We start from the raw sequence: 8,851 nt of genomic DNA on the forward strand, positions 1-8,851 counted from the left end.
TCTTTGGCACGTTACTTCTTTGGACTAGTAGTTCTTGTATGAACTTTTGGCACACAGATGTTTAACAGCCATACTTTGTTATATGTATGAGTGACCATAAATGTGTATTCACTATTAAACTTCATGCGGTCGCGCTAGAAATAGTCATGCGAGCGCTCGCGCGGGCGGTCGGCCGACCGCCCGAGAGTTTTCATCACTCTCTTGAGATTTTCCGTTTTTAAAGGTCATATTTCCATAAAATATTCACATAGGATCTCTCACACAATATTGCACATTTGTAATCAAAATCATTTATTTAACAATAAAATATACAATTGAATACAAAAAGGATGCCAAATACCCAAATGAAATATAAGAACATTTTTTTAATTGTAATGTTTTGGGGCTATATAATGTAATACTTAAGACCAGAACTATTCACTGTCTTTCAACTCGTCACAAGAAAAGCTAATTTTGCTTTGAAAAAGAACTTTTGATTGGAAACGTCACAAACATTTCTGTCAGATGAAAAATGCTCATCAGTCTGTATCCATTTCATTTTGTTTTGAGGCTGACAACAATTATTGCACGTAACTGTCATGGTTGAATGTCATAGACAGACATTTCTTCCACATTCACCGCATTCTCGCTTTGTTTTTATATTCTTTTTTTGAGCCACACAAATAACATATTCCTCTCCTTATAGGGGTTGATACTGCTGGATAAACTACGTCACTCTCTCTGTAATTTTCCAAAAATACTAACAAATCTTTTGGTAAATGCTTCAATTTAGCTCTTTCTTTCAGGTTTTCACTCATCAGATCCGAAGGTAACGCATGTAAGATTTTTCTTCTCGTTTTTTCTTTCATATTACCTGCGTTGAATTGAAAAGTGTGTAACGAATTTATTCCTGCCAATTCAAGTAAGCGGAAAAATATACATGCAGGCCACCTTTGTGTTCTTCTTGATGTCAAAATTCTGGAGTACATGCACATTCACTAGAGAATTGGAAGAGTCTATAAAATTGAGGAATTATAGGGTAATTACAAAAGGAAATACTTACATTCCAAAGTAGATGAGTAGAACAAAGTCTCGTAAGCGCTCACAAGGTGGTAACTGACCTTTTTGTAAGTGCTGTAAGTGCTTGTAAGGCGGTATACTGACAGTGTTTGTAAGTGCCATAAGGACTCGCGAGGTGGTAAACTGACCGCCGAACGTGTTCGGACCTATTTGAACTTGTTCTGAGAGGCAGAGAGGTGTGACTTGGACGAACTTTGAGCAGCATCTGTCGGAAAAAGGTGCAACTAGAGAATACAGTCCCTCCCGCCTCCTCGTTACCTTTGTGGAGTAAGTATGGCGCGAAATTGCAAAAAGGCAGTCACTTTACCGCCCGCGAGAGTGCGTGAAGGTTAAGTGTATAATCTCTCAATTAATCTTCCATGATAACCACATTGGTGACCCCAGCACTGTCAAATGTTTCATCCATCGTTATTTGTGCTTGTTTTCATCATTCACTCACATCATGTGCTGGACTTCATTGTTTATACCACAATGGATCTACCTGTGACTTTCATTGCAAGTGTAACGGGCCCCATCAACTCTGCCACTTGCAACCATGAGTGGACAAGTGTACCTCCTTCAAACTTGGTTAAAAGTGAGGAATTCTTTATGCCTGGCCACGCTGGTGGCCACCTAACTTTACCCGGTTCAACATTGCCGCCATATAGTGTGGCAGCACAACAGCCACAGTAAGGACAGTGTCCACATCCTAACCATAACATGGAGGACCTTCCAGTAATATAATATAGTTACCTACCCTGGACTGTGAATTGAACATTTCTTTGCATGGGGTAGCACATTCTCGTTTACATAGTGCTGCTGCTGTGCTCCACCACGTGTCTCGCTCTACAGTTCCATGCACACCACTTTGCTCTCCTTGGCTACACTTTCCACACACACTTTCCTTGTCGAGCACATAACCACACGGCTCTCGGATCTGTCATATGTGTGCTCCCAGATCGATGAAATCCGCACCCAGGACGATGACTTACGCGCCTACATCCCCTCTGCCTCCACTGAATTGCCACATGCATGGTGTACTGTACATTGCCTATCTGCAGCCCCACAGCAAGATGGCTCAGCACATGCCCCTACAGGCTCTTCTGACCAACCTGCCCCAGTTTCGAGCACTCCTCCACCTGCTGTTGTTTTTGCATCGTATCGGATGAGTTTCCAAGACGCACCTGCATGCGCCTCTTCTGATACTTTGTGCCGCTTCACTCCTGCATTGTGCCTTCCATCACCGAATGCAGCTGACACCCTGCCTACATTGTCCGGGTTCATCAAGGTCAGTGAACCAATGATGCCTGTGGATGCCTTCTTGACCCCTCATGCCAACTTCTGTAGATGATTATCGGTCATCAGTAATGTCACTGGCCGTAAGATTCACACCACTGATGGCGCACCTGTTTGTTATAAGGCCAGGTGCCTTAATGCTTCCTAACTTCTGCTTGCCAAGGAGATTGTTCAGGATCTGATGGCTTTGGGTGTCCTCTGCCCCTCCGATAGCAATTGGTCTTCCCCTATTCAACTTGTTCCCAAAAAGGATGACACCTTACGCATGTGCAGGGACTACAGGCCGTTAATGCCTGCACCATTATCGATAACTACCCTATTCCACATATCCAAGATTTCACACAGTTGCTTCATGGTTCTACCTTTTTCTCCATATTATATTGCTCCAAAGCATATTACCAGATTCCTATGCATCCACAGGATATTCTGAAGATGGCCATCATTACACCCTATGGCCTATTTAAATACTGTTACATGCCTTATGGATTGAAAAATGCTGTGCAGACATGGCAGCAGCTCATTGATTCCATTTTGCTCCTTCTGCCTTTTGCTACACTTACTTAGACGATATCCTTATCTTTTCTTCCTCTGCTGAGGAGCATCAAGTTCACCTTGACGCAGTCTGCTCGGCCCTTGCTGCCAATGGCCTGGTGATTAACCATGATAAATCCCAAATGTATTCCACATCTGTTACCTTCCCTGGCCATTCCATCTCTGCCAACAGCCTTCGACTGACGAGTTCTCATGTCGAAATCCTACATAAACTTCCTCTCCCCAAGGATTATGCTCGGCTCTTTCATTTTCTTGGTATGGCAAACTTTTACTGCTGCCATATTCCTCAAGCTGCCTCCATCCAAATGGCCCTCACCGATGCTCTCACCAGCAAATACATCACTGGAAAACGCCGTGGACCCAACTGATGCTCAATGCTTTTGGTAACCTTGAAACTGCCCTCACCAAAGCCATCACAAGCATCCACACTGACCCTGAGGCTCGTGTCTCAATCATGACTGATGCCAGTGATTCAGATGTGGGCACTGTTTTACAGCAGCACACCACCAACTCCACCCAACCCCTACACTTCTTTTCCAAGAAACTGACAAAGAGCAAGTGCAAGTGGTCAGCATTTGACAGTGAGCTTCTCGGTGTGTATGAGGTGGTGAAATATTTTCGTAGTGACCTTGAGGGGTGACCCTTCATGATCTATACTGATCACAGGCCACTCATGGACACTGTTTGTAATCTGGCTATGGACCTTCTGCCCAGGTGTTTCTGCCATATGGACTGCATCTGTCAGCACTCTTCTGATGCATGCTATATCTGCAGAGCAGGGAAAGTTGTGGCAGACTGCCTATCCTGCATCTGTGTGCTAACTGCACTGCTGAATCTGGAGGAACTCGCCCGACCACAAGCTGACGATGATGACATACAGCAAATAAAATCAGACAATGGCTCATCGCTCTCTATCCAGCCCCATATACTACCTGGTTCGGCAATCCCTGTCCTTTGTGATACCTCTATGGGCACACTTCACTCTCTGGTCTTCGCCACCCTTTGCCATTGGGTCTTTACTGCCTTGCATGGCTTAGCTCACCCTGGCATGCAAGCCACGACGCAACTGGTTAAGGAGCACTGCATCTGGCCACGACTGTTGCACTTGCAGCTGTGCGTGCATTCCATGCCAGTGCAGCAAGGTCGCCAGGCATGTTCAACCTCCTCCGGGTACATTTGACATCCCAAAGGGGCATTTCCGGTATGTCCGTATGGATGTCATTGGTCCCTTTCACCCATCCAAGGGCTACAGATATACCTTATGGATCATCGATAAGGTATATGTGACCATTGCCCGTTCCTTTGTCTCAGCATGAGTTGCTCACTTTGGCTGTCCCCTATCTCTCACCACTGATCAGAGATGTCAATTTGAGTCCGCACTCTTTGCATGACTATGGAAACTCTGAGGCGTCCCCCAGTTTCATACGACAGCATACCACTCGCAGTTGAACGGCCTCATTGAGTGGTGTCACCATATACTCAAGGCCACCCTAATGTGCCACGGGGGCCTCTGGTCAGAGGCCTTCCTGTGGGTCCTGCTGCGTATTCGCTTGGCTCATAAAGAAGATCTTAATGCCTTGCTCGCAGAGGTTCTGTATGGCGAGCCACTCCTTCTCCCCCCTGAATTTGTTGAGGACTCACCTTCCCCTACATCAGAGGATCTCCCTGCCCTTGATGAGCACGTCCGCATGCACGTCACACAGCTCTGCACCCCTATGCCCCGCCCCCACACTACCTCTCCCACCCAGTGTTCATACACAAGGACCTAGCTACGTGTGACTTTGTTATGCTGCGGGATGGCTCTATGTGGGTAGTGGTTCAGCCACCCTATTCAGGTCCTCACCATTTGCTTCATCACGGTATCAACATGTTCGTCATTCACCTCCATGGATGGCCACAAACTTTCTCAGTTAATAGACTTAAACCAGTGTGGTCCCTCATTGATGATCTACCTCCTGATGCAGCCATCCTACTTTGGCTGATCCACTTCCGCCCGCCATCACTTCTCACGTGCAGCCATTGGAAACATTGGGCTGCAGCACTGTCAACACTGCTGCCCCCACTTCCCACTCTGGCCGCTGCCTAAAACCGCCGCATTGGCACCATGATTATGACTTCATCTCATGAGGATTCCCTCCGCCATGCTCCGCACTACTGGCGTGGGGGGGGGGGGGGGGCAAGGCGGTGTCGGTGGGGGGAGGGGGAAGGGGGTCCTCTGTGGCATCTCTGGTGCAGAGTGCCCCATCACTGGAGCAGTTACACGAGCGTCGAGAGTCGATGGAACTCATCTACCAATGTCCATCCACTGCTCTGGAGTCTGAAGATGACTTATGAAAAAGTTGAAACTGGTCACTTACAACAATAAAAAAATTGCAGTCATGACTGTTTTAATTTTAACAAATTTTAAGATCGCTGATTATTTTTTAAAATATTAAAAAAAAAATTTATAGCCACCCTTTCTTATATGTATGAGTGGCCAATCAGTGTGTATTCAATATTAAGTGTGTTATCTCTCTACTGAACTTGAATGATAAACCCAAATGATTGCATTACCTATTAATGTTTCTGTGTCTTTACAGCAACTTGTGGGACTATCTACTTGTAAATTAAGTCCATATGTTTTAATCTGATCTTGGAAGGTTGCATGAATAGCTTACTATTTTACTGGTAACTTTTTTTAAATGTTGATTGCAAGTGCTAATTTAAAAGTAGCCAATCACTTGTGTTAACGGACACCAGAATTGTCAAAAAAACCAAAATATGCTTCTATCAAGAAGACATAAATAATTGTTTAAATAATATACAACAGTAATTTGTTTCCATTAATGTGAGTGTAATTGTGCAAGAATACTGGCTTAATTATTTATGGTCAATACTTTATTTGTAATTACTGTGAATAATATGAATGTGACTGAATGTTCATGACATGTCATTGTTTAAATATTGTTGTAATATATTAGTTTAGTCTGGGAAATGTTCAGTTTGAATCAAATCATATCTGTAGAACCTAAGGAAGATGTATTTTGGTAGGGATGACCTTTAGCCACTGGAAAAGTAGACAGCAGCAGTACGCTATAGGAGTCAGGTGGAGACCGGTACTTTTTAAATGAAGAGCTCAAGGAGGCAATTATTGACATTTCATGTTAAATTCTTGAAGAAGGGATACCTGCCTGCAGTAACATGTATGATTTGATCATATAGATGACTGATTCTGGGTGATGAACAGCTGATACAATATTTCAAGTTTTGAAGAGATTTTATATTTCGAGAGGTCTGAAGGTGCTCCAGAATATGACTCTATAGGACTCTAACTTTTACCACTTGATTAACACAACTGAAGATAGCCAGATTGTCATTTGAATCAATTTGTAAATCATTATGTTGAACTCTGAACTGTTCTGAGTTCGTGATTATTTCACGTATTGTGATTATGAAATTGAATTTGTTTATGCATATCTTTCATACTTATCTAATTTAAGGATCTTGCTACAATTTTCATAATGCTGTCAATTTACGGTACTGGATTTGATTAGGGTAGTTTCCATCTGTATTTTGATTGAATATCATCAGACCATTTCCCATTTAATTGGGATATTCTCTCCTGAATGAACATTATTCATCATAATTCTCTGTTGCCTACATCAATTACAGACATAAGAATATAATCCTTATCAATAAATTATTCTTTTAACTTTTGTCTTGTATTTCTGCATTTTTTTAACTCTAAACTCTAGTCAGTGCATAGACTATTTAACTGCAGTGTCACAGCTACAGGTTATTATTTGCAGCAAATTAGCTGCAGGGCATGAAAGCAGATACGCGTGGCTCAATCTTACAACTACATTGAGCTATTAATTTTAAACTGAGCCGTGCATAGCCCAAGTAACAACAGATAAAGGTGCAACCGGATTGCTCATATGGACTGCTCATTAGAGAACAACTGCTCAACAGTAAGTGCAAAGTACTGTCACATATTAAATGAATGTCTGAAATGTAATGAGTCAACTTACTTTGTGTATCTTAATCAGTTTACACAAATGTTGTTGTGTAAACGTCATCAGCTTAATCTGAATGTAAACAAACAACTGGACTACAGCTTTTCAAAACAGCAGACACAAGAAAAATAATAATAATTAAATTATTTATACTCATGTTACTGAAAACAAGTTAGTGCTGAAATTTATTGAGTAACTGTGATGTAATTAATAAGCAATCTGATGTAATTGTTTACAGACTTTATTTCATCAATTTTTGATGTGAAAACATATCTATATCAAATTACTGATTATCTGAGAGTTGTTTTCAAAGCAGAATTAGTAATCAGATTCATGGAGAACCATAAATTTCAACAGTAAGTATAATTATGTACAATTCAAACAGTATGGAGAAAATATTCATAATTGTTGCATGTTATATAAGCACCAGTGGTGACAGCCACATTAAGTCAGCCCTAGTTCAAATTTTGTGACACATAGTCCACTTATATCATGGTGCCAATAAATTTGTTAAGAAACGAGAAATGGTGAACTAATTAATAGCTGCACAAGAAGGGTGGGCTTTTCTGTGGAGAGGAAGGTGGGGGGGAATGTGTCTAGTGTGACTGCCATTTATGAGCAAATGAGCAAATCTGTGGGAGTACTGGTAGCTGGTAAACATAGGGTGTTGTCACTTCAATTACAGCAATTGAGCTGTTGAATTATTTAAAGACTTCCTCACTGGAACCTGCTGGTGCAGCAATACTGCCCAGTTTTTATGGTACATTCAAGGGGGTTTCTCCACTGAAGGGCTCCAGTGACTCGCTGAGGGCGTGACTAGAAGCCACATTGCACAAGTTAACTGTTCTTTTTGTAGGAGTTTCATTTGCATCCCAACAGTTCTACATGATGTGGGATTTGGCCAGGTAAGGAGACCAGATAAAGCTGCAACCAGCAGCCATGAGTTTGTTGCTGTACCAACTTCTTGCACTAAGTCTACCTCCCAAAATTGTACCATTGTCCTATGGGCAAGCCCAGGCTCACTCCATCAGCCAGTCAGGCTCCTGTCCAGGGGCCATGAATTGTATCCCATACACAGCAGGCACTGAAGTGAGCCTGCCACCGTGCCACACAAGTGCTACTGGGATACTGTCATTCACCACAATGGTGGCGAATGACCATCTGCACGCATTGATGATGCAAGATGTTTGTGATGTGACACTCATTGGAGTCACATGCCACATACTGAGCGCAGGCATCAGCAAAGCGGGGCACACATGTTGCATCCAGTTGACTGGATGTTGGTTGTTATCTCATCAGTCACCCAGCTTTCCTCACATGGAGTGAGGTTATGGTTGTTACCCCACACCAATGTAGCAGAAATGTATGAGTAAAGTAAAGTGTTGAGCCTCCTGATCCTTCACCTTCTTGCTGTCCCATCTCATCCCTCTGTTGCCTGTTGGTAGTGCATGCCTGAGCTACTAAAGGAAAACCTACTGTTGTGCACCTGATGGTGGAAGTGAAGAAATTTGCATCTGATTCCATCGCCAAGTCCTCTGACCCTCTAGTTGAGACCCCCATCCAGAAGACCATGATCAGCCCTGGGTGCAATGATTCAAATAGGCAGTTTAGCCAGCAAGGGGTGTGCGATGCTAGTCACCTTCACCAAATCAGGCATCTGCCAAACGGAGCCAAGGTTACCCTCAGAACTCAAGAGGCAGGCATCATTTGTGCAGACAAGTGTCTCTATATGCAGCTAGTTGTTGAATTTCCACTGGCAGTTCCTCCTGCACATCATGGATGCGATGCCCTGGTAAACATACTGAGTATGCACTGGAATTCTTTTCCACCTTGCCTGCTATTCCCTGAAGGCTCCACAATCCACCTGACACTGGAGTGGCCAATGACAAGCATGCCCACCCTCTGCACTTGTCCAGACTGGGCAGGAAAATTGGCTACTGATCCAATAGGAGAGGCGAATGATCTGGCTC

Source organism: Schistocerca americana, chromosome 3 (assembly GCF_021461395.2).
Source record: "Schistocerca americana isolate TAMUIC-IGC-003095 chromosome 3, iqSchAmer2.1, whole genome shotgun sequence".
NCBI classification, from domain to species: domain Eukaryota; kingdom Metazoa; phylum Arthropoda; class Insecta; order Orthoptera; family Acrididae; genus Schistocerca; species Schistocerca americana.